General features: G+C 41.4%; 1 long non-coding RNA gene and 2 pseudogenes across 1 annotated transcript in view; 2 read left to right on the top strand and 1 right to left on the bottom strand.

The window, feature by feature from the left end:
• The window catches only part of LOC147999808 (uncharacterized), a 70,928-nt gene that overhangs the window by 35,894 nt on the left and 8,529 nt on the right, over window positions 1-26,505 (bottom strand). The window lies entirely within an intron of this gene.
• On the top strand, window positions 715-19,758 carry LOC147999809 (serine/threonine-protein phosphatase 4 regulatory subunit 1 pseudogene; annotated as a pseudogene).
• Ppp4r1-ps1 (protein phosphatase 4, regulatory subunit 1, pseudogene 1) lies at window positions 19,758-20,899 on the top strand (annotated as a pseudogene).

The following is a 26,505-nucleotide window of genomic DNA, read 5'->3' on the forward strand; positions in this document are numbered from 1 at the left end:
AGACCCTGAATTCAGTCCCCATCACCAGGTGGCTCACAACTGTCAAACTCCAGCTCCAGGGGATCTGATGACCTCTTCTGGCCTCCACGTGAATGTCCACTCTTGTTCCCATAGCCTCACATAGATACACACACACACACACACACACACACACACACACACACACACACACACACACACAAATAAAAATAAAGTATTTTTTAAAGAATTGTTTCCTACAGTAATAGCATGGGTTTTTAGACATTGTCTTCTGTTTCTCAATGGAAAAAAAATGCCTTCACACTGAAGTAAAATGACTGTTCAAGGGATGTTTCTAATGCTTGTTACCCTGTCTGCATGATTTACCTTGCAGATTCTCTATGTCAGGGATTCTCAACCTGTGGGTGATGACCCCTTTGAGGTTGCCTAAGATCATCAGAAACCACAGATATTTACAGAAGCATACAGATATTATGATTCATAGCAGTAGCAAGATTACAGTTATGAAGTAGCAGTGAAGATGATCTAATGGTTGGGTGGGTCACCATACCGTGAGGAACGGCATTGAAGAGTCACTGCCTTTGGAAGGCTGAGACCCACTGCTCTATAGTCAATGACCCTGGTTGCTTTTCCCACCCATGTGCCATCCTCTCACAGACTGGGATTTGTACAATGAAAAGCTGTCTGAATACTGTAAGATAGCCTTTTCCAATCCACCCCTGGAATGATGCCCTAATGCTTCCTAAAGACTCCTTGAGCGGAGATGAATGTAAGATTATCTTCTTTTGTGATAATGGAGCTCCTGCTCCTCGCATTATCACGGGCAACAAAGCATCGCAGGTGATTTGACAGTTCCAGTGCGGCTTTTCTTCATGGTCACTTGCTCTCTGCTCCTTGCTGGTGCGTCCTTTATGACAACTGTTTAGCTTAGGATCATTTTCCTACCTCTCTACCCTGGGCTGTGTCACTAGGTACACAGCCATTTTTTCTGCATCCTGCGGTTCCACTTTCACAGATTCAACTGAATTTTTCTTGTTGCTATTCCCCAGGTAATATAAGACAGCAACTATTTCCACAGCACACAGCATTGCGTGTTCTAAGTAGTCAGAAGACGGTTTCCAGTGCTCAGGCGGGTGTGCACAGATTCCAATGAAATAATATACTATTTTTACATAAACGATACAAACAGCTAGAGACTTCTGTATCCACACGAACCTTGGAGCCCACCTCCTCTGAATAGAAACCTATAGGGTTAACTATTAACACAGATATTGCAGTTCTTATTATACGTGTCACATAATATTTTAAGCTCTACATATATATCAGTTCATTTAACACTCATAACGAGGAATATTATACCCAATTTATACTTAACAGAACAGCTTAAATGTCATGTATATGTAAATGGATATGGTCAATGTCATATACTAGTTTAAGTGAAGCGTCCAGCCCCTTGCACTGGTTATAGATTAACAAGATTATTTTTAAGTGTGTGTGTGTGTGTGTGTGTGTGTGTGTGTGAGAGAGAGAGAGAGAGAGGGGGGGGAGCACGTACATGTGAGCACAGGTATACACAAGGGCCTGGAGCTGGAGTTACAGGCAGTTGTTATCTATCTGATGTGGGTGTTGGGAACTGAACTCTGGTCTTCTGCAAGAGCAAAAATGGTCTTAGACATCTGGCTGTCTATTTGCTTGGTTTTCACTATCAAGTTGGGAAAAGAGGACATCGGTTGAGAAATTGCCTACATCAGAGTATTGGACTATATGGGCATTGTCTTGATTGCTGATCAACTTAGGAAGGACTCAGTTCAGAGTTCTCTCTCTCTCTCTCTCTCTCCCCCTCTCCTATCTATCTATTTATCATATATATATATATATATATATATATATATGTAAAATCATTCTCTCAGACCTGTTCCTCTAGAGAGCCTGACTGATACACCTCCTCTAAGTTGTTTTTGGTGAGAGTTGAAAATGCTTTATGACACTAACAGGAAAAATAATAGAACAAGATTCAATCAGTCCGATTTCAAGTTTCAGATTTTTGCTCTTAGCTACTAAGCTATACACACCCAAAAATATTAACTTCACAGAACTTACTGATTTTCTTGAATATCTTCAGAAATTTTATTGCCACAATGTTAGAGGTGGAAGAAACACACTTGGCTAATGAGATCTGATGACTCAGTCGATATGGCAGAGAGATTGTTTTCTTATTTCTACGTTCTATGGTGCCTTATTTAAAAGCATATTTTTATCTCATATGTGTGGGTGTTTGTCTGCACATATCTGTACATCATGGATATCCCTAGAGCATGGAGAGTCCAGAAAACTGGAGTTACAGATAATTAATAGTTACCATGTGGGTGCTGGGAATTGACCTCAGGTCCTCTGGGAGAGCAAGCAGTGATCTTAACCACTGAGCCATTATTCAAGCTCCAGTTCTGCGGTACTTTAAATGCAACGTGATGGGACTATTTTGTATGCGTGAGAAATACTCTCCGTCTATGAGTTCTAGAAATCATTTACAATTTAATTTGCTACCTCATCACTTATGCTTACTTTTCCTTACATGAAAGGTGAACTTGAATTAACATGCAAGTCACGCCTTCTTCAAGCATCCTTCCCTCATTTCCATGAAGTAGTAAACATCTATCCATTCAAATGTTTTTATTAGCTCAATAAACACTGATGGAATATCAAATAAAAGTATCTTAGGTTTCTGTAATATACTGAATAATGTCTTTCTATCTGCACAGATTTCAGCTTACTTTACTGCAACCCTACAGGGTAAGCAGGGTGAGTATAGTAACTCATTTAATAGCTACATAGAGCAACAGACATTAAGTCACCTAACGGGTGTCTGCTGGTTAGTGTGATGCACTTCCATGACCCTCTGCATTTGCATCTGACATTGTGTTATGTGCTTGGCTGTGGATATGCATCCTTTCATTCCAAAACTGTAGACCGTCCAAAGCTATTATGAAAACCAGGCATAGTATATAGTGTGGTATTGCTGTTCAGAAAGGGAATGATTATTTCTGGCTGAGGGATCCTTTAAGACCAGTCCTGAGCTGAGCACTGAAGGATGGATAGAACTTGGACATCTTTAAAAGATGCAAACAGGATACAGGAAGACAGCAAAAGACACAGGCATAGACGGCTAGGCTCTCCAACTGGGAGTATTTAGATCAGTAGCTACAAATACAAGGCAGTGGTGGCAGAAAAGCTGTAGTTTCAGTGGCAAAACAAAATAGGAAAGCTTGGAGAGGAAACAGGAAAGTCTAGAGTATGTCCCTGAGGCAAGAGTGAGAGTACAACTGCAGAAGGCCAGAAGCTAGAGGAAGAGCCCTGAGATCAGCACTGTAGTTCCCATTAGCAGAGGTCTTCTCTGTACCAATACCATGTAGTTTTTATCACTATAGAGCTGTAGTATAGCTTGAGGTCAGGGATGGTGGTTCCCCCAGCAATTCTTTTATTGTTAAGAATTGTTTTCACTATTCTGGGTTTTTTTGCCTTTTCAGATGAATTTGAGAATTGCTCTTTTTTTGTCTTTGAAGAATTGTGTTGGGATTTTGATGGGGATTGCATTGAATCTGTAGATTGTCTTTGGTAGGAGGACCATTTTTACTATGTTAATTCTGTCAATCCATGGGCATGGGATATCTCTCCATTTTCTTAGATCTTCTTTGATTGAAGACTTGAAGTTATCATCTTAGAGATCTTTCACTTGTTTGGTTAGAGTTACTCCAAAATATTTTATATTATTTGTGGCTATTGTGAAGGGAGTTGTTTCCCTAATTTCTTTCTCAGTCTGTTCACACACACACACCCGCACACACACACCACACAACATACACACCACACACAGAACACACACCACACACAATATACACAACACACACACAACACACACACAACACAACATACAAAACACACACACAACACACAGAAAACACACACAGCCCAACACATACAAAACACACACACATACACATATACACATACCCCAACACACACATGCACACACCACACAGAAAACATATACAGCCCAACACACACACACACACACACACACACACACACACACACACACACACACACTCTAAAATTAGAAAAGCAATTAGCTCTACATTCTTCTTTATGGCTCGTGTGCCCTTTCCCTGAATTCATTCCTTCCTCATCACCTAATATTACCTTTTCTTGCTCTCTTTCTATATGTGATACTGTACACACACACATACTTGTTTACACTTATGTATACAGTATAGTATAGGATCTGCATATGAGGGAAAACATTTTTTCTTTCTGAGGTGCTCACATTTAGTATTATACATTATAAATCCATCCACTTTCTTGCAAATTTTGTGACTTAATTTTTTTAGAGATGAATGGTATTCCAACATATATATGTATATACATATATATAATATTTTCATTATTCATTCATCTGTTAATGGACAACTAAATTAGTTCCATTTCCTTACTACAGTAAATAGAATAGGACTCTATTTCAGAAACAATAAATAAACATAGGGCTCAGATATCTCTATGGTAGTATACAGAACTTCTGAGTGTATCCCAGGAGTCACATGGTGCCTGTGTAGAAATTTATACCCCGCTAACAGGGAATAAAGAAGGGAAGAGATTCTTTTCTTCTACATCCTCTCCAACACTTGACAGGTTTTTGGTGATAGTCATTCTGACAGGGGTGAGGTAAGATCTTAAAGTAGTTTTAATGAGCATTTCCCCCACGTATTGGGATGCTGAACATATTTTTTAAGTTACAATCATTTGTGTTTCTCTTTTTGATTGTTTGTTTGTTTGTTCTTATTTTTGAAAACTGTCTTTTTAACTCATTAGCCCATTTATTGATTGACAGTTTATTTTCTTGGCATTTAATTTCTGCAATTCATAAGTTCTGGATTTTAGCCCCTTGTCTGAAGTACAGCTGGTAGAGATTTTCTCCTGCTTTGCCGGCTGTCTGTTTACTCCCCTGATCGTTTCCTTTGCTGAATGGAAACTTTTTAACTTCATGCCATCCCATCTGTTGGTACTCGGGGCTAGTTCCTGTGCTGTTGATACTCTGTTCAGGAAAATTTTCCTACCCCGGTGTCTTGAAGAGTTTTCCTTATGTTTTCCTCTAGACGTTTCATCATTCCAGATTTTGAATTAAGGCATTTGATCCAATTTGATTTGACTTTTTGTACGAGGTGAAAAATATGCATATAGGAGCTGGAGAGATGACTCAGCAGTTAAGAGTTCTTCCAGAGGTCCTGAGTTCAATTCCCAGTAACCACATGGTGGCTCACAACCACCTATAAGGGGATCTGATGCCCTCTTCTGGCACGCATATGTACAAACAGAACACATATATACATAAAATAAACGAATCTTTAAAAGAAATGAAAAATATGCATATAATTGCAATCTTCTGCAGGTGGGGATCCAATTCTGACAGAGCCATATTGACCACCATGTGGCTCTCACTATGTAGCCCCAGGTAACCTTAAAGTAGTTGTGTAGACAAAGCTGGCCGCAGAATCACAGGCATCCAGCTGGCTATACTTCCTGAGCTCTGGGATGAAAGGTGTGTGCCACCGAGTCCCATTGGGGTCCTTTACACATAGGATTATAGCATCCACAAATGGACACACACACACACACACACACACACACACACACACACACACACACTTAGATACATAGTGTGGTAGTTTCAATGAGAATGGCTTCCATAGGCTCATATATTTAAATGCTTGTTCCTCAGTGGTGGAACTGTTTGAGAAGGATTGGGAGGTGTGGCCTTGTTGGAGGAGGTGAAAGAGAGAGGGAGAGTGAGAGAGAGAGAGAGAGAGAGAGAGAGAGAGAGAGAGAGATCCAAAAGCACACTAGTGTATAGTTTGTCACTAGACTAAAGTAGTCAATAGGCAGTATCTCCAATTTTATAAATTAAATAGCAGCATGAAAACCTTATTTACTAATATGTATGTAATTAAAAATCAAGCTAAAAGTATTTAAAGAAATTTCTTCTGAGCAGTGAGATTGGGGCAAAGGAAAGCTAGGCTTGATCTTTTAATCGAATGCTTAAATATAAAAGTTTTGCATGCTTAAGCTTCTACTGTTGCTTTTACAAAATTACTATTTAAAATTAGGTAAACCTATAAAATGCAGAAATCAAGTCAGTGTTGATGCTAATCTGTGAACAGAAGAAAAAGAAATGCAGAAACACTGATGAATTGATTAAAGTCAATAAAAGGAGAACATAGCACAAAAAATGACTGCAGTACAAGCACAGTGAGGTATTAAGAAAATATCTGAACAAACAATTATAGTAAATGAGATAAACTTGTCAGATAAAAGACACAGGGCTCCATAGTATGTGACAACAAAAGGTATGTGTCCTGTGTCATCAAAAAGGCACATTTAAAGTGCAATGATCAAGAAGTTCCAAAGATGGAGAAAAACATACTAAGCAGGCCCCATTCAACAGAAACTTGCTCTTATGTTAATATCAAACTCAATAGAGTGGAAAGTGAAAGCTTTATTAGAGATAATTACATGTGGCAAAAAGAAGCAATTTGCCTAGAGATAATAATTCTAAATCCAAATGGGATTGACAGGGTCATCTAAAACTATGGGGGGATTAAAAATAATTTAAGAAAAGGTAGAAAATGGAAAATGTCAAAAAGTTGGGAAAGGCATAACATGTTTATAGAATGTAATTAGCCACTGTGTGGTGTTTGTTGTGTGTGTATGCCTAGACATAACATAGAAATATATTTCCTCTATATAGTTTATTGACTATTGATTTGGTTGTGGTAAATAACAGGGAACAGGCAACTAATCCTCCAACCTCATTTTTTATTAATCATTTTATTTGTTTACATTTCAAATGCTGTCCCCCTTCCTGGTCTCCCCTCCATGAACTCCCCACTCCCTCCTTATCTCTAAGAGGGTACTCCCTCACCTACCCACATATTCCTGCCTCATCACCCCTCTAGGATCCCCCTTCACTGGGGCATCAACCCTCCCCAGGACCAAGGGCCTCCTCTCCCACTGATGCCAGATGGGTCAATCCTCTGCTAAATATGTAGCAGGAGCCATGGACCAGCCCATGAATACTCTTCGGTTGGTAGTTTAGTCTCTGGGAGCTCTGAAGTGTCCAGTTTGTTGATATTGTTGTTCTTCCTATGAGGTTGTGATCCCTTTCAGCTCCTTCAGCCCTTTCCCTAACTCTTCCATTGAGGTCCCCGGGCTCAGTCCAATGGTTGGGTGTGAGTATCTGCATCTGTCTTAGTCAGGTGCTGGCACAGCGTCTTAGAGGACAGCCATACCAGGATCCTGTCTGCAAGTATGTCTCGGCATCCACAGTAGTGTCACGGTTTGGTATCTGCAGATGGATTGTATGGTGGGGCGGTCTCTGGATGCTCTTCAGTCTCTGCTCCATTTTTGTTCCTGCATTTCCTTTAGACAGGGACAATTCTGTATTAAAATTTCTGAGATGGGTGGGTAGCCCTGTCTCTCCACTGGGGGCCATGTCTATCTGATGGAGGTAGTCTCCTCAGGTTCTTCCTTCCTCCTGTTGTATGTTTTGGCGAATGTCATCCCTATTGGGTTCTGAGAGCCTCGAGCATCCCTGGCATCTGGGACTTTCTAAGGGAGTCCCCCAAGTTCCCCACCCCCCACTACTACTTATTTCTACTTAATTCATTCTCCTGGCCTTCTGGTTTGTCTCCAGATGAGATCTGAAGAAGTTTCACAGTTCCATGGGTGTTTTGGGGTTATAAAAATCTAGTCCAGTGCAATGCAATCAATTTTCCATCCCCACCTAACTGCAGACAGATCTCCTTTCCTGATTAGCTAATGTGGACTTAAAGCCTACAGTAAGGAAGGAGGAATCACTTGTCCGTTGGAAAGAGAAGAAAGGTTGCAAAAATGGAGAACTTGGGGGTGGGGTGACTTTTTCAAGGCTCATTAAGTTTATAATCTGGTAAGAAGCACTGTTTTATAGCCATATCCAATTTCTAGGTCTCTTATAAAAAGCCACTCTAATTTAAAAATAGAATCTTATTGTTTCTTATGAGCTTACAACTTCTGAACTTAGCTACTGGCTTCCAGCAATCCCCATTCTACTGTAGTTGCTCTCTCCCTTCACAGCAGTGATGTCAGATTGGGTCTCCTGAGAAAGCATGCATGGAACCCTGGGAGCTTTATCCAGGCCTTCAGAATGGTGACAAGTCAGATACCAATGGCTGTCTGTATCCTTGAAATCCGGGGTGTACTTACCCAGCCCTTTGGTTCTTTTCTAATGTCTCCCTGGCTTTGACTAAATGAATGTCTTAGGGTTATTATTGTTGCCACAGGACATCACTGTTGCAGGGTTTTTGGTCACATGGTGAGCCTCGAGATTGTGAGCTGTAAGAGTCTGTTTCCAATTGAGGCTCAGCCTTTGCACCTAGAGCTTTTCTGTTTGCTGTAAACAAGTAGTTGTGGTGTAGCTCAGCCTATCACACACCTTTATTCCAAGGGCTAAATGAAGCCAATGATAGCTCGAGAGGCAGAGCAACTAACCAGCTGACAGAGTACACATAAGGAAGGAGAAAGGAGGGGCTTTGAGTTGGAAGGTATTTAAGACAACATGGGGGGAGGGGGGGAAAGCAGAGGGGGAGGGGAAAGCAGAGGGGGAGGGGAAGGAGGTGATGGTGGTGGTTGGTTTTTCGTTCAGGGATGTCCTGGATGGAGTATGAAGGCCAGCTGGGTGCTTTCCCTGCCTCTCTGAGCTAGCAAGGCTCTCACCGCAGCCTCTGGCTCCTGAGGTTTCTTTGGTAAAATTCAGCAGCAGGGATTTTTGTTATAAAACAATGCATCATGACCAAAAAGCAAGTTGGGGAGGAAAAAGTTTATTCAACTTATACTCCCACATTCAGAATCATGCTATTGGTTTTATTTTGTTTTTTTTTTTAAGGGCGTGAAGGGTTTATTTGGTTTTCACTTCCAGATCACAGTCCACCATTGGAGGAAGTCAGCACAGCAACTCAAGCAGGGCTAGAACCTGGAGGTGGGAGCTGGTGCAGGGCGCTGTTTACTGCATTGCGCCTATGACGTGTTCAGCCTGCTTTTGTATAGAAGCCAGGACCATCAGCCCAGGGATGGCACCACCCACCCTGGCTTGAACCCTCCACCACTGGTCGTGAATTAGGAAAGTGCCTTACAGCTGGATCTCACGGAGGCATTGCCTCAACTTAGGCTCCTTCCCCTCTGATGAGTCTAGCTTGTGTCAAGTGGCCACACCAAACCAGCCAGTACAACTAAGAATGGCATGAGTTCCACATCTGGATGGAGAGGACAGACTTCCTGGCTCTCTAGGTTTGTGGTTAAAGGAACACTTGAATGACCACTTCATTCTCTCTTATCCAGTATCGAGCTTTGAAGTGAATGTTCATTTAAAGGTAGGAAGAAGTCTCACATTCTCCTGTGATGTTAGCAAGCTATGAGGCCTTGGCTGAAACTTAGATCCAGCCATGAAGTCACTCCACACACCTCCATTTGTAGTCACAATATGTATCCATAAACACAAAACAAAACAGGATCACAAGTCTCAACACCTATCAAAGAACTGGCATGATTCATAACACGATTTTAGATTTCCGTTCAACAAAACTGCACATGAGCAAATAAAGAGATAACCTTCATGTGATCGGGAAGCTTAAAACACATGTCAAAGTATAGTCTAACTTAGAAAATAATTGGAATTGAATTATAAAACGACGTATGTGTTTTAGTGACTTTTCTACTGCTGAATTAGATACCATGACCAAGGCAACTGTGATGGTTTGTATGTACTTGGCCCAGGGAGTGACACTATTAGAAGGTGTGGCCTTGCTGGAGTAGATGTGTCACTGTGGGTGTGGGCTTTATGACCCTTATTCTAGCTGCCTAGAAGTCAGTCTTCCACTAACAGCCTTCAGATGAAGATGCAGCCCCTCCTGCACCATGCCTGCCTGGACGCTGCCATGTTCCTTCCTTGATGATAATGGACTGAACCTCTGAACCTGTAAGCCAGCCCCCAATTAAATGTTGTCCTTATAACAGTTGCCCAGGTCATGGTGTCTGTTCACAACAGTAAAACCCTAAGACAGCAACTTACAGAAAGGAGCATTTAATTGTCGTTTATAGTTTCAGAGGGTGAGTCGATGACCATCATGGTGGGGAGGATATCAGTAAGCCTGCAAGTGGTGCTAGAGCAGCTACTGAGAGCTTATATCCTGACCCACAAGCACAGGCAGCAAGAGCTAACTGGGAATGACTTGAGTATTAGAAAACACAAAGCCCACCCCAATGACACACCTCCTCCAACAAGGCCACACCTCCCAATCCTTCTCAAACCGTTCCACCACTGAGGAACCAGCATTCAGATATATGAGTCTATGGAAGCCATTCTCATGGAAACTATCACACTATGTTTATGTTCCTATCATTTGACCTAAAAGAAAATTTAAGTGCCTTTATGCACACGTGTGGCACACAGACATACATGCAGGAAAAAAAAAGCTGGAGCAAAACCACCTTGTTATGATAGTCGATTTAATGTATGTGTGTGCTTATATAGAAGCCAGAGGTCTACACTGGAAAACTACTGTCTACAAAGAACAAACTATTTCTACTGCAGTTCTTTACCTTACCTTTTGAGACTAAGTCTCTCACTTAACACAGTACTCAAAACTGGCTAGACTGACTGACCATCAGACTCACATAATCCACCCATTTCTGGCCTCCAGTTCCAGGGTTTCACATGAATATGACCATGTTGGGGGTTGGGGATTTAGCTCAGTGGTAGAGTGCTTGCCTAGGAAGCGCAAGGCCCTGGTCCCCAGCTCAAAAAAAAAAAAAAAAAAAAAAGAATATGACCATGTCTGGCTTTTATGTAGATGCAGGGGAATCAGAATTCAAGTCTGTGTGGTTATATGACAGGCATTTTACCAATTAAGCCATCTTCCCAGCATCTTGTTTTTTTAAAAAAAATTTTTTTTAAAGGAAAAGCATCTAGGAAAATTACAGTGCCAGGCAGGAAAGATGGCTCAGCAGTTAGGAGCACTCACTGCTCTCAGTTCCCAGCACCTATAAGGCAGCTCACAACTGTCTGTGACTGAGCTTAGGGGACCTGATAACCTCTTCTGGCCTCTGCAGGGACCATATACACATGTGGTAAAAAGATATACACACAAATAAAAGATACACATAAAATAAATGCCAACAGTGAAAAATAAAAAGCTAGCCAGTTGGGATTCAAAATTAAGCTTTGAGCTCCCTCTACTGGCTCAAAGAAAACAATCCCAGAAATAATTAAAAACCAAACCTCAAGTGTGTACCTGTTGTCCAATATTAAAAAATTATCAGAGTTGGTGTGGTGTCTCAACACTGATGAGCCCGAGGCAGAAGGATTGCCTTAAGTTTAAGGACAGGCTGGACTATATAGTGGGTTGTAGACCAGCCTAAGCTGTAGAGTGACAATTTCTCAGAAGGAAAAAGCTCTATATCTCTGTAGTCCTGTCCTGTCCCTCTTGTCAAAAGTGTCTGCTTTGCTACTGTTCTACCTGGAGCAACTGTGGTGACAAAAGCAGCATATACACGCATGGTGCAGCATACACACACATGGTGGAACATACACACATGGTATAGGAATGTCCTGGACTTTCTGTCTGCATCACTCATGAGAAACACACTGTCCTCTCCAGTGTATGTTTATAATGTAGAATATTTTCAGACTACCATTACAGAACTCATACCGCCAAGAATAAGGATCAGTCCCATTCTGTCATTTTGCACCTGAAATAAAAACATGAAACCAAACCAAAACAACATTACTCACAGCCTCTCAATTAATGTGGACTGACATTTAGAGTTCGAAGTCTTTGTCTCCAAATTGATCTAGAGTGCTTCTCTTGTCTGATTTATTTTGTTGCTATGTTAATGCATATTCTTTATTGTTATATGTATTATTCTTCTAATGTACTTTTAAGGCATGTGGTTGTTGGCACACACCATAGTCCTATTCATTTTAAGAATATTTATGGAGCAGGTCTTCTCTGAGCTACAATAAATGCAAAATACAGACTCTATGGAGTGCACAGAAAGGCACATTCATTTTTTTATTTAATGATTCTGTGAAAATCAATGGAGGAACTAAAGATATTTTGTTGCCTAGGTCCAGTTACATCCATTTTTACCAAAAACTTGCTCACCTCAAAATATTAGCAAGCCAACTGTTGGTTCAGAGGTTAGACTGGTTGAAGTCTAACGAGCCAGGAGACCTTCTCATACCCTGATAACACCTCCACTTACCACCTTTTGAAGTAGGTACTACTTTATAACTATTTCAGGGAGTGGTTGGTGTATAATGTGCTTGGATCAGTGCCAAGGGAATTACACAACAGATGTCAGGTGTAGCTATGAGAAAATTGTGATTCAAGTGTTTGTGTAACCAAGTTAACTCACAAAAGCTTTACTGGTGGCTGAAATCAGGGCAGGGAGATAAGAAATACTTATTCAAGCCATCCTGCTATAAAGGAGGCTGTGCTGTGGTCCTGCATCTGAAAGGCAAAAAGTTGTTACCCTGTCCTCACAACACAGAAACTGAGCAAACTGAATTTCTCTGAGATTAGAGAATTCAAGTCATTCTTTTAAAGGACAACTAACCACCCTATAGAGTGGAGTGAGAAAAGAATACAGAGAATCACAGTCCAACAAAAGCAATACCCCTGCCCCTGGAGAGCCAGGACTGGTGAGAAATTAATCTGGCAACTCAGAGTGAAAAATCTTGAGGGTTATGAACTTTACCTGTGGCAAGTAAAGCATTTCATCAAATTATGAATCGTCATGAATTAATCCAGTCATAAGCTCTTGTGACTCTAGCTTGTTACCAGTGCCCCATGTCTGAATTCAGGGAACCAAGCCTCCTGGGCATGGGCCTTTCAGGAGCACACTTCAAGTCCAAATCATAATACTTACCTAATAAGAAATGTTTGCATATATACATATCATATATATATATGATATGTATATATGAAGGAATTAATGAAAATAAAATAAAATGCTTTATTTTTCTGTTCTTGGTTTAATAAAAGCAGTTTCCTCAAAAGATTAATAGCAGAAATATCTTTGCTAAAGGGTTATGCTTTGTGGATGAGTGAAGCAGATGACAGCAGTTTTGCAAGGGATGGGAAGGAGGAATTGCTAATTCTCCATTATCAAGAATGCAAATTATCTGCAAAGTGGCGTGGTGTTAGATGATGCTGTTCTTGGATTGGCTATAGATGTTCATTGCTAACTCTAAGGAATCATTAAAATTGCTTTAAGCAAGGGAATAGCTGATATGATAAGAGGAGAGGGAACAGGAACACAATACATGTTCCATCAAAATTACAAAAGAAAAGAGTGGAAAACAAAATTGATAAAAACAAGGTTAATAAATAAGAAATAGGGAGAATTATAAAATATATTAATTCAATTATTGCAATAATTATATTAAACATCACAATCTAAGTATGCCTCTTAAAACATAATAGTATTATTGAGTTATTTTTTAAAGGTCTGAAATTTACTTTGAACATAAACACCTTGATCATCTAGTGTATGGGGGCACCATAAATTTTGCCCTAGAAGACAATGAATTTACTAAGAAGGGCATGTGTTCTGATCATTTCATCCTCAAGTTATTACACTTTATTCTCCAACTTTTATTTGTTATCACTCACAGTATATCGAAACTATACCTTTTAGTGGCAGCAGCATTTAAATCCAGGGGTTTAAATCTAAGCCAGAAGTGGCTAAATTTTACCACACACTGGACCTTCCACACCGAGTAGCCATCAACACAAAGAAAAAGTTCCAGAAGGAAATTAATGGAGTTATCCAGTAATCATAAACAGCCTTGTTGCTTGTTGATTTTTTTTTTTGGTTCTTTTTTTTCGGAGCTGGGGACTGAACCCAGGGCCTTGCGCTTCCTAGGTAAGCGCTCTACCACTGAGCTAAATCCCCAGCCCCGCTTGTTGATTTGAAAAAAGTTTTAGTGTCTGGGAGAACTGGCCATGCAGCAGTCTGTGGGGATAGGAAGTCCTGAATGTTATGTGTCATAAACATGAGCATGGCCCCGGTGCCTCTGTTGTGTGACAAGACTTTTCCTAAGGAGACACAACACATGTGTCTATTCACTCCCAATAAGAAGCCCATGACAGATCAAAGTATGAATACCACCAAAGTCCAATTGGTGAACCAATGAGTCTTATTGGTGTTACTTACAGGAATATGGGAGAGGGGTGACTAATGGAGGCAGAAATTTCTGAAAGGCAGCTGTATCACCAAATCCTACCCTAGCACAAGTAACAGCTAGCAAAAGCTGGGGAACTGGTGCTCACTGCACAGTCTGTAGGCAGATCAATATCCTTCCCAAGTGATTCAGTTGGTCTAAGCTTCTTCCAGGCAGCTGGTCTGGTCTCAGAGTCTTCTTTGTGTCTTGGCTTGTCTAAGAGTGGCTCTCAGCAGCTTGGCTTGTTTATTCTTGAGAGAGAGGGGGGGAAAATAGTCAATTGAATCTGCTCAGCTTTAGGAACTTCCTTAAGTCATTTTGAGTTGTTTATCTTCTGGCTTAAGGAGCTTATCTGAAGGATGAAATGTTTCAGTCTCAGAGAAACCTATATACAATAGCCTCAAACTCATGAAAATGGCAAAGCCTTCCTTAGGTCCAGAATGAGTGCTTACTGTGATTAATCATGGTGTGCAAAAACTAGCAGCTGCAACTTCTTCCCCTCCAAGTGATTACAGCCTAATACAGACTCCCCTACAGAGCCTTTCCAACTAGGAGTCTGCTGGATAGCTTTATGTCAGCTTGACACAAGCAACATTATTGGAGAGAATGAACCTCAATTTAAAACATGCGTTCATAAGATGCAGGTGTAGCCTAGAACCTGTAAAACATTTTCTTAATTAATGAGTGATGGGTCAAGGCCCAGACCATCCCTGGGTTAGTAGTCCTGGATTCCATAAGAAAGCAAGGCGAGCAAGCCAAAGAAGCACCCTCCATGGCCTCTGCACCAGCTCCTGTCTCGGGGCTCTTGCCCTGCTTGAATTCTCATCCTTCCTGCTTTTATTGATGAACTGTAGCACGGAACTGTGCGGGGAATAACCCATTTCCTCTCCAAGCTGCTTTTGGTCACGGTGTTTCATCACAGCCATGGAAACTCTGAGACAAGGCATTTCTGGGTTTCACAGTAAGTCCTCTCCATGAGACTAAGCACAGCACCCTGGATCCCTGCTATTATGGATCTGTGTCTGTAGTTTCTTCACTGTCATGTCATCTCTTCACTCCCACATGGCTCTAGTCAGGGCAACCCTAAAGCCATGCAGGTCGAGGCAAACGTCTCTTAAGCTAACATCAAGTCCAGAACAAGACCCTGGCTGCCTTCAGCTGTGGGAAAGCAGAGACGTGAGGATGCTTAAGAGGAAACATCTGAAGCTAGCAGAGCTTGGTTCATGAACTTAAAAGTAAAGAAGCCATCTCTGCGACATAAAAGGAAAAAATAAAATGGTGGTGAGACCTTATTGCTGAAGATACCCGTACTTGAGTCACGGACTGTTCAGGGTTGGTCTGGTGTTGCTATGTATTCAAATGCAAAAGATTGGTCCCCAAGATCTGGTGACCCCTGATGAACAGATCCTCACATACACCAAGTGATGCTTGTAAACTTTTCTCCCCAATTTAAAGTTATTGGTTAAATAAGTGTCTATAGCCAATTACTGGGGAGAATAGAGGTAGATGAAATTTCAGGTACCAGGCTGGGGGTCACAGGTAGAGATTATGAGTAGGAAAAAGAAAACAGACGGTCTCCATTAGATGTGATAGAGCAGGTGCATGTGGTCGAATAATATGCCCCACCCCACCCCCAGGATGGACTGATGGAGCAGAAATAACCTGAGCAAGACTCAAACAACAAATACTTGGAAGTAAAGCTAGGAAGTAGACAGTATGGTGTATGGAAAAATAGATTATGGGTAATCCCCTAGTAATTGTGCTAAGCTGATTAAATAAATCCATTAGACTCTACCTTGATTACTTGGGGGGTGGGTTGGCTAGGTCATAACAATAACAAAAAGAGTTTAATAAAATCTGTTTAAAATGGACCATTGAGGAAATCAAGCTTGTACTACCATGGAGCTTTGTTTGTATTGGATAAACTTACATAGGTGCTATGCATGCCAGTAGAGGAGAAAAGCAATCAAGTCATGTTTTTCAAGCTACAAAAATGACCAGCCTATCAGGATATGCCCACCTGTGCATTAGTGGCAAGAACATGGGAGTAAACAACCACTTTCCTGTCAGAAGCCATCTAAAGGCTTAGCAAGTCAGTTTTCTGGGGATGGCCCGTCGTTCTGCATGGCTGCAATGGGTGTGCTCTGACATGCAAGATCCTCAAGAGATTTCATCACAGGGTTGATGCTTGCTGCTGACGTGCCTTTCCTGTCACTATTGAATAGCCTAATGATTCCTGGGCATCAGCCCACCCTATGAGCAGATGTCTTGCAGAATCAATATGAAGGTGTACTGTCACATAGTAATGCTGTGTAGATGAATTGATGACTTCGTATTTCTAGGTAATGATTTTATAGAATCTCTAAATTTATACCAGTAATCTCAAGCTCCCTATAGAGTAAAAGCAGTGAATAGAACTCTGTGAACTTCCATGTGTCACGGGCTAATTGTACTTGAAAAAGGAAGCCGACTTGGAACAAATTTACAGTCAAGGAAAATATTCCTTCTAGGTTAGGAATGAGGTCACCTTCTGGTAACTAAAGGCCATAAACTGGGAATGGGGAGTTTACCGTAAGTGCAAGGGCAGAAAATAAAATGATGGTTTATCTATACAAGACTTCAAAATAATAAGATATAAGGCAGGTGATTTGTTTCTCGACAAAACCATGCTTACTTATGATATAAAAATTATTGCTTTAAACTTACAATGAACTTGTGGAGCTAGTAACAGATAGAAAATGTTTACTCAGGTACTGGTCTTCATATAAAGACACTTAAATAATTCTGCTGTAATTCCTAAAGTCTTACTATGATATGATCTAGTGCCTTAAACTTACTGTGAATTTATGGAATGTATAACTGTGTAGAAAACCATGTGATCAATTATCCTGAGAAAGTATAAAAACTAAGAACCCCAATAAAGCAGGTATGCGGCCTTCTTCAGCTTCATACAACATGCACGTGTCCCTGTATGTGTGCCTTCTTTTCCTTCCTTTTTTTTGTTTTCTTTTCATCTCAAGGACTCACAAAAAGAGTTGAGGAACTCCAAGCCTCTTGCCTGGTAGGGGGAGGCCTGAGTCAAAGAGAAAAGAAAATTAGTAACTAAGTTTCTTTCTCCCTGCTATCAGCAGGAGTTAAATTGCCAGAAGCCAGAGGCTTTTGGCCACAGCATAGCAAATAGTTAAAGAGTTAAACCACCAGAAACCAGCAACTTCTGGCCCCAGAACAGAAAGAGAGAGTTACAAGGCCAGAGCTCATCTGCCTTTGGTCTTGTTCAAACTGCATCCTATCTTGGTACCTGAATGCCAGAGCTGGCCCCTGGCACTTTCCAATTGGATCTGAACCACCCTGACAGAACTCATTCCTGAAACAATTATTAAAAACATAACATATGGCTAGGTAGGTCATAGACTCCAGGGGAGAACGCACTACTTTCCTTTGCTACATATATAGTGCTGAACTGATATAAGTGATTGCACTTATATCCATAGATTAGTGCACTCATTAGAGAAGCTTATTTTCTTCAGTAGATGGTATCTGTTTTAACACATAAACACAAAACTGGTCAAGGTGTAGAGAATAATGACAATAGACTGCACAGCCCTAAATGGGACAACAATATCCAGCCCTCCTCCAAAGGTTCATGGTTCGTCCCAAATGAGGAGGAGAAAGATCACGAAAGCCAGAGGTGGTGGAAGATAAAACAAGGCAGTTACACATATGACCTCACAGTGATTATGACCTACAGGGGACCTACATAAAATCAAACCAAAGTTCTCAGTGTGGAGTGGGAAGGTGGTCATGAAGTCCCACCCTCAGCTGAGGAGCTACTGGAAACTGACGGCTGCTGGGAGAGGGAGGGAAAGATTTCTTCAATGAGGCTTCTCCTGAGAGGCCGTTCATGTTCTGTCCATGTATATACTGTCAGCCTGAGCAGACTCAGTTGTTGTTGGTGGTAGGGTACATGAAGTTGAAAAAGAATAGCAATCAGAAGGATAGAAGAGGAACTAGAGTGGAAGAAATGGGGGCTGGACTAAATCAAAACACATTGTAAGTCTGTATACAAAGATCTCAAACAGTAATGTGCTCATGTAGAAACTGAATCAAGATACTCACTGAGAAAGGACATGGTCACTACAAAGCTCTGAGGAAGATGTTCGATGACAGCAACATTGTTTCTACAGCTGTGATACACCTATTCTGCTGCCCATAATCATGAAATCATTCTGATGTGAGAATTTACATTATAAGTGTGTGTATATGCATGAATTCTGATTTTAGAGTGATACGTTTGTGTGTGTGCGTGTGTGTGTGTGTGTGTGTGTGTGTGCGTGTGTGTGTGTGTGTACACACGTCTGATTTGTTTGTTTGTTTGCTTGTTTGTTTGAGATAGGTCCTTGCATGGAAACCTTGGCTGACCTCCTAGCTTGCATTGATCTCTTTTCTCTGTCTCTTGAGTACTTCACCATCACACATAGCAAGCCTTATTTAAAAAATAAGGACTTTTGCAAGGCCATCATTGGCTTAGATAGTGAGTTCTCTGATGGATATGGGCAACATAAGTTAAAAACTTGGGAAGTTCACCATTGTATTTGCCAATGAGAATATGTGTGATTTACAGGAAGTCAGACTAGCAACATCAGCATCAATTTGGAAGAAGTTGATCCCAACCTTCAAGGATGAGTTTGGGGATTTCAAGACTTCAGTGGAACAAATCACTGTAGAGGTAGTGGAAATAGTAAGCAAACCTACTGAGGCTTGGGAGTTGAGAGGAAGTCTGTGAGCATCCATCGTTGTGGGTGAGCACAAGACTTTACACCTCTTGTAGCTCTAGGAGGAACTGCTGGGGGATGCACACAGACCCCTGGGATTCATCTTACACAATGAAAGGTTGACACCACATGGGAAGAATATGGGACAAGTATGCCACAAGGGAGAACATACTTAACAGACAGATGATGGCCTGCAGTTTGCTCGGTACTCTGAGGAACGACTGCCATGATGGAAGAGATTGTGTTGTTGTTTTGAAAAGAACTAGCAGATTTGATGATTCAGAAGCTACTGTAGGTCAGAGCTGGTGGAAGAAATACCATATACTTCACTGTTCTAACTGCAGCAACAAGCACTCACATATATGAGCCTATGATGAATTTAATCACCACCATCGTTCCAATAACTTCAGGAGAACTGGCCATCGACACTATCTGCTTTTCCCAAATATTTACTATCTATTGGGGTTAGAACTTTCTTAGAGATCAGAATCACTGGATGAGGAAAACAAGGCAGCTTTGCTGGCAGGGTTAGAGCAGGGGCTGATAGTGATTTGATGTAGGGATCAAAGTGTGCCCTGTCCTCATAGAGCTGTCCTCTTAGACAGTAATGATAACCTGAAGTTGGAAGCTGAGGCTCTAATGTGCAAGATGGTGCCCATAATTGGAAAGGAGATTGCAGTGTCTTATCCTTCCCTTTAAATGAAATGGATATTGACATAGAGCCTGAACAGGACTCTGAGGAGAGACTCCTCCCAGACAGAACAGGAGAAGCATCTGGAGTCCCCATATGGGGCTCTCCCAATATCATCATGGCCACTTGGAAGGAACTTGAAAAGGTGACAGAGAAGCTAGAACCCCACATGGATGAACCAGACATTAAAGAACAAGTGGGAGGTCCTGTGGACTGAACTGCAGGCTTCCAACCTGGATGCTCATAAAGAGGTTGGTAATGTAAAACAATGGAGTGAGGTGCCAGAAGAGCTGGGTATAAATGAGCTACCAGACTGTAATGAGAGACCAGACCAACTCCATCTTAGAGAACCTGACCTAAGGTTAAACTCGAGTTAACTAAGAAGTCTGTGTCCAGCACCAGTTTCCAGGTTATTCCCCAAGAAATCTACACCCCCAAGTTACAAACCGGCATATGACACTTCACTTCCTAACAACCACCAAGAGGAAAGCAGAAGTTAAGTTTATGGTTTGGCTCCCAGCACTAGCCAATTATGTTAAAGGCCATAATGGCCCCTCAATCACATGTCTTGCCTCTATAAATGCTTGCCTAAAATTAGGCTCAGGGTTCCACCTTCCCATCCTGCTGTGCCAAGGCTGGCAGGGGGCATCTGAATTGGCTCCTTGGTGGTCTTTGGAGGTTCATGAATGCTTCCTGGCACAACAGTAGCAAACCACAAAGAACAAATTTTAACATATCAAGATGACGCCTTTGGTCAGTGCTGCTGCGGAGAATACAGATACCACTCTCCACTATGACCATGAGGGTGTGGATGTGAGCATTGATATTGGTTGCAACCCAGTGAAGAGAGGAGATCTAATGTATAAGATGTCATACCGCAAGCTTTACTAGATCAGTACTCATGGATGACCAGTCTCCTTCGAGCACAGTTGATGCTGAGATTGCTAAGCACCAGGCATACAGTCCATGGGGTGGCCCTCTGACACTCAGCAGGAAGAACTGGCACCATCTAAGAGGGATTCACAAGTCTCTGGCATCAGATGTGCTGTGGCGAGCACCAAGAACTTTAGCATTCTCCACAAGCTCCCAGATGTTCTTCAAGACCAGTTGACAGCTGCAGATCTGATTCTAGATTTTAATGGATTTTAAAAGACCTCAGTTGAGTCTTTTAAAAGGATAGGCATTCTTAAACCTGATTTTAAATAATTCTTAAAGCATGGTTTGTCTGAATGCAGGTTGGAAATGGAGGTGTAGACTGACTGTTTTGAGTTGTGGTGGAGAAATTTGAAACTGCAATGGAAGCCAAGCACACTGGTACACATTTGAAAGGAGGATCATGAGTTCAAGACCAGTCAAAGCTAGGTTAAGTGACCTAAATAGAATGGGGAAGTACTCAACTAGTAAACTGAGCCCTACATAACAAAGATAAAAGGAAAAGATTCTGGCTGCTTTTAAACACCACCAAAAATTAAAAAACAAAACAAAACATTTTGAATAGAGTTAAAACCTCCCTTGATTGGAACATGACACGATGTCAACCTGACGTACGGAAGCATTGAATGGTACCCTAAATAACACATGCAGTATTATGTGTGCCTGTGTTTGTTAGAACCCTTGCCTCCTAAGTTGTTACCCAGAGTTCTGTTCGCTGAATGACAGTTTGGGTGCTGACCTGACAGAGCAGCAGCCCTTGCTCTTTCCCCTCAAACTGTCACTGAAGATGACACTTCCTGCTGGTCGAGTCGTTGTGCACCTGACACCGTGTTTGCTTACTTTGCTAACAACAGGTTTCAAGTGTTAAAAGCGCTACTCAGGAAAACACGCGACAGAAGCTACTAGAGAAAGAATACTTAGCCTCCGTTAACTGTTATCAGGAGGTCCTCACACAGATCACTATGGCACTCCAGACAGACTGAGATGGTGATGTCAAGTACTTTGCAAGCAACCGCCCTTAAAACCTCTGAAGAGGCAATGAGTGCTACTTCCTCAAGCTATTAGAAAGCATGAACCACCGTGCCCTTCCTGCTTCTGCAAGAGCCGCATTTGTTGTCCCTGAAGCTGCGTGGAACAGATGTGGGAGGGCCTTCCTCCTGTTAATAAAGACAGACAGAGACAGAGACAGACAGAAAGAGAAACAGAGAGACACAGAGACAGAGAGAGACACACACAGGGAGAATCCAATAACCACTAATATCTTGGTGTGAGAGAAAGTAATTTTCAGAGGATTATTGTATCCAAAGCCTTAACTCTTCCTGACTGAATGGAGCCTGACCTGGAAGAGAATTTTCCATTTGGAAAGGGTGAGGTTCACTGAGACCTGCTTTGCTTTCTCCTGGTTTTATTCAATGACTGAAAATGTCATTCTTATGGACAGAAGACTTACGTGCTGGCTGGGAAAGACCTTCATATTAGCTTAAGCATTTGTTCCAGGTGCATGGTCTGTTCGGTGACATTGCTACCCACTCCAGACCTAATGATCAATAGTTCTTGGTGTATATGGCAAAAGAGAGTTTTAAAGTTTTTCTCCTAAGGGCTTGATGTTAACACTAAAATAGACTCTGATTTTGACTCCTACCATAGCATGTGGCTACATACTTTATACAATATTTGCAGAATCTCTCTCTCTAAATTTTTCATGCTGGTTATGACCTGAAGGAAATTTCTTATCATGAATAGTGCATTCATGATATTTCAACAAAACAGCTAGATGGTCATGGTCACCTCTGAGGTGCAACTTGTTCTTCTGTGTTGCACAGGCTCCGGTCTGAACAGTCACAGAACCAGTGTCTGAGGATAGCACTGAATTGCTTCATCTCAAAATAAATGTTTCAGAGAATGAGGGACTGTTTCTCATTGATGAACAAAGGAAGCAGTTACTTGAAATGTGCTCTTAGCGGAGATGCCATGAACACTGTTCAAATCATGACAGAGGAATTAGACAGTTGCATAAGGCTATCTAAGAAGAGTGGCCCCAGTTCTGATAGATGTTCTACTGTGGGTCATTAAGTGGCATGAAGTTATAGAGAGATCTATTGTGAGAGGGAGAATTAACTGATGAAGCAAACTTCATTGCATTTGCACACTGTTTTAGACATAATCCTGTTGCATGTTGTGTACATAACTTTTGTATGTGATGGGAAACCAAGAAATTCATGGTGCTTGCTCTCTTGTGGCATCTAATTTATTGTAACATTCTGCCCATGCACCTTCAATATTCTTCAGGTACACCTGCAGCGAGATGAAGAAATATACAGCATGCTAATATAAATCATATCTGGGGTAATTATATTAATGCCATACAAAGAAGAAATCAGACATTAAAAAGTGGGATATTGGGGCTGGAGAGATGGCTCAGCGGTTAAGAGCACTGGCTCTTCCAGAGGTCCTGAGTTCAAATCCCAGCAACCACGTGGTGGCTCACAACCATCTGTAATGGGATCTGATGCCCTCTTCTGGTGTGTCTGAAGACAGCTACAGTGTACTCATATAAATAAAAATAAATAAATCTGAAAAATAAATAAGTTGGTGCATGCCTAAAACATTTACTTAAAGAAAAAGTGGGATATTACAAAGTAATAAAGGCTGGATTCTGTATCCAGGATGGCCCCGCAGTCCCTGACGTGTATGAGCGAACAACACAACATCAAAGCACACGAGCCCAAATCGAATAGCTCTCCAGGGAGAAATGAATGGACCTATCATTCTAATTAAAGGTTTCAGTGTTCCTCTCTCAGTAGTTGGCAGATCCAGAAAAGAGGAAATCATTAACGACGCATCTGAACTGAAGAGGCAGCACCAGTCAACTGCATCTAACTGACATTTACAGAAGGTTTCAATGGCAGCAGAGTATGGATTCTTCTCAAGCTCGCACAGAACGGTTGCCAAAATAAAGCACATAATGGACCATACAAAGCACCTTAGCAGACTTTCAGAAGAGGAAATCGTAAACCGCAAGCTCTTGGGGCTAGAGAGACAGCTCCGCAGTTAACTGCATTGTGGCTCCTGCAGAGGGCGTGCGTTTTATTCCTGACACTCAGGGTGGCTCACAAGCGCTTGTATGTCCAGGTCCAGAAAGTCAGACACTGACCTCGTCCTCTGTGTGCACCTCCACACACATAGCACAGACCCACTCTCTCATACAAAGACACTAAATAAATATAAAAACACTTTAAAGGAATTCTCTTATGCCACAATGGAATTAAGCTAGACACCAATAGCAGAAAGATATATATATATATATATATATATATATATATATATTAGATAGAAATTATAACAAAATGTAAGTAGTTGGGATATAAAACTTGTCAAAACATGTGGGCAACGACAAAGGCTTTGCTTTAGGAGGAACTTAGAGCTTTGCACATGTATATCAGAGGAAAGATCCAAAAATCAATAACCTAAGCTTCTATTTTAAGAAAACAGAAAAGGAATAATCAGATTCACTTAAAAGTGGGAAGATAAATACTAAAAGCCAGAAATCAATACAATTTAAAATCTCAATAAAGAAAAATCTATAAATTCAAGCTTCTGGCCTTTGAAAATATCAATAAAGTGATAAATATCTGGTGAAGAACAGTAGATACCAGTTGGCAATACCACAAACGAGAGAGAGACCATCACTACTTATTTCGTGGATGCTAACAGGTGACTAAAGGGAAGCTGGGAGCAGCTTTGTGCCCCCAGGTCTCATACCTTAGGTGATAAAGGACAATACACTAAAGATACAGAGCCTGCTGGAGCCAGAGATCTGAGAACGTCACCCTTCAACCCAGCGCAAACCCCTACGTATTCTTTAAACCCTTATTGACAGTCTCCACTCCTGCTGTGCCTCTCATGGTGGCTTTGTTGGCATCCTGGCCGGTTAGGATTTAGATTGTTGTGTGTGTCCCGTTTCCCAGTCAATACTCCAAGTACTCTCTCTATCCTCTTCAGCCACAGCTCATGCACTTGTACCCGTGCCCTTTCTACGGCTTCTCTTCTTACTCTCACCCTAAGCCCTCTTCTTTTTGCTTCTTCCACATAAATTTTCCTTAGCTACAACAATTTCTAGAATCTGTGGATCCTAATAATAACTCACCCCCCAAGCTTCCTGCTACTTTATCATTTATATTTTGTTTCCTTTTCAGATTCGATCTAATATGTCTTACCTCAGCCATCTTACTTCTACTCCTCTCTCTCTCTCTCTCTCTCTCTCTCTCTCTCTCTCTCTCTCTCTCTCTCTCTCAGGGTCTCACTATGTAGCTCTGGCTTGTCTGAGGCCCAGGGAGATCTGCCTGTCAGTTGTAACATTAAAGATGTCTGAAACCATGCCACCCACACCCCTAATACTGTGTCTGTTAGGCTCAAAATATCATTGCAGATAGCAAAGAAACTTAGGGGAAATAATCCTGGCTATTGTGGAATTCAGACATTAAGTAGGGAGGCAAAGAAACTGTAGTCTATTGTAACACACACACAATTCACACACTACCCAAGTATAGTTAGAAATTCTTGACAGAACCAATGTGTTTGCTAGACAGAGACAATACAAAGGCTTTGAAGGGGGAAATGAGGAAGCCAGGATTTTAAGGAGAGAAGACCCTTATATACACAAAGTTGTGAGGAACAGAAAATGTTGAAAGCAAATAAGGGCAATATTGGGCTTTAGGTAAGGGGATGGCTAAAATTACATGGTTCCTCCTCTTCCCGGCTGGAACGATGTAATGCTGATTCTGGCATTGTTTCTCATGCGTGCTATTGGATAGCAGGAATAAAATGAGTCAGATTTGCCTTTGTTAAAGATGCCTCTCATGTTAGCCATAGGAACAGGTATTTCTCAAATAAGAACTGAAAATAAAATAGCATGTTTTGTAAGAGAATATAGCAGTCAGAAAGAAGAATAGATTTGGCACATCGTATGCATGCAAGGTAAGAAAGGATCTTGCAGGGAAGTAATCCTGCATGAGTAAACATGGCCAGAGTGCAAAACTAAGCTGCCCCTCTCCTGAATGAGCCCATGTCGACAACACGGCGGTTGGATCTTTGTAGTTAGTAAGGAAAGAGGGTGCACGTTGTTCAGAATGAGAACACAGACTGGCTTCCACAGAGACACTAAGGGTTAAAGCAGCAGACTTCAAAGCATTGAGGGAGAAAAAGAGGGCTTGTAGCTGTGTAAGAGATAAATAAATTTAACAAACAAGAAGCAGAACAAGGTTCTGGGCCAGTGACAGCAGGCTGACTTGTAGCCATGCCCCAACCCTTGAGGGACAAATCCAAAGCGCTATCTTTCTTGCTGATATTCTTGCTTTCGCTACCTTGTTTCCAGTGCAGAGAAAGTTATAAGGAAGGATGGATTCTAGCAAAATGCTATCACCTAGGAGACCACCTCAGACCACCCCAAAGACAAGCAGTTACATAGGAGGTACCCAAAAGACTTGTAGCTATATATATCACAGTCTCTGTGGTTGCATTAACTGTCTGTCATGGCGACCCTTGTAGCTGTCACTGGTAATGTGAATGTGAGATCAGAGTTTAGTATAATTAACAGCACTTGGGGCACCTTCAAGGTTAAGAGTGGCAATGTCAGCTAGTAACTAGCAACTAGCAAACAGTCAAGTCGAAAGCTGGTGTCAGAGCTCCACAGATGGGTTTCAACTCCCCTTCACGAGCTGGTCATCTCATGGATAGTGTGTAATCACTCCCCAACCCCATCCCCGTTGGGGTTTTACTTACTCTCAAGTGTTCACATCATTAATCTTCTTTGGTATGATACT

The sequence above is a fragment of the Rattus norvegicus genome, chromosome 18, assembly GCF_021556685.1.
Source record: "Rattus norvegicus strain SHRSP/BbbUtx chromosome 18, alternate assembly SHRSP_T2T, whole genome shotgun sequence".
In the NCBI taxonomy this organism is placed as follows: domain Eukaryota; kingdom Metazoa; phylum Chordata; class Mammalia; order Rodentia; family Muridae; genus Rattus; species Rattus norvegicus.